The sequence below is a fragment of the Fukomys damarensis genome, unplaced genomic scaffold (genome assembly GCF_012274545.1).
Source record: "Fukomys damarensis isolate Sample0158 unplaced genomic scaffold, DMR_v1.0_HiC HiC_scaffold_33, whole genome shotgun sequence".
Lineage (NCBI taxonomy): Eukaryota > Metazoa > Chordata > Mammalia > Rodentia > Bathyergidae > Fukomys > Fukomys damarensis.
In genome coordinates this window covers 40,528,557-40,528,791 of record NW_022900945.1, presented here as the reverse complement: position 1 = coordinate 40,528,791, position 235 = coordinate 40,528,557, and positions in this window count along the sequence as shown.

Below are 235 nucleotides of genomic sequence, written 5' to 3'. Positions count from 1 at the left end.
TGTTTAATCTCCTGGATATCTGTTTGAATCTGTTTTATGGATTCCATTTCTTTCCTGTGTTGGAAAGAAATTTTTTTATTTTATTTTTTCCATTTCTTTCTTATGCTGGGCCTCCATGGCTTCTATCATGATCCTGAGCTCATCTATTTTTTTTGTCAGTTTCTGCTCTAGAGTCTCGAATTGCAACTTCCATTTTGCTCACTATCTCTATGGTTATCTGGGAAATTATTTCTGT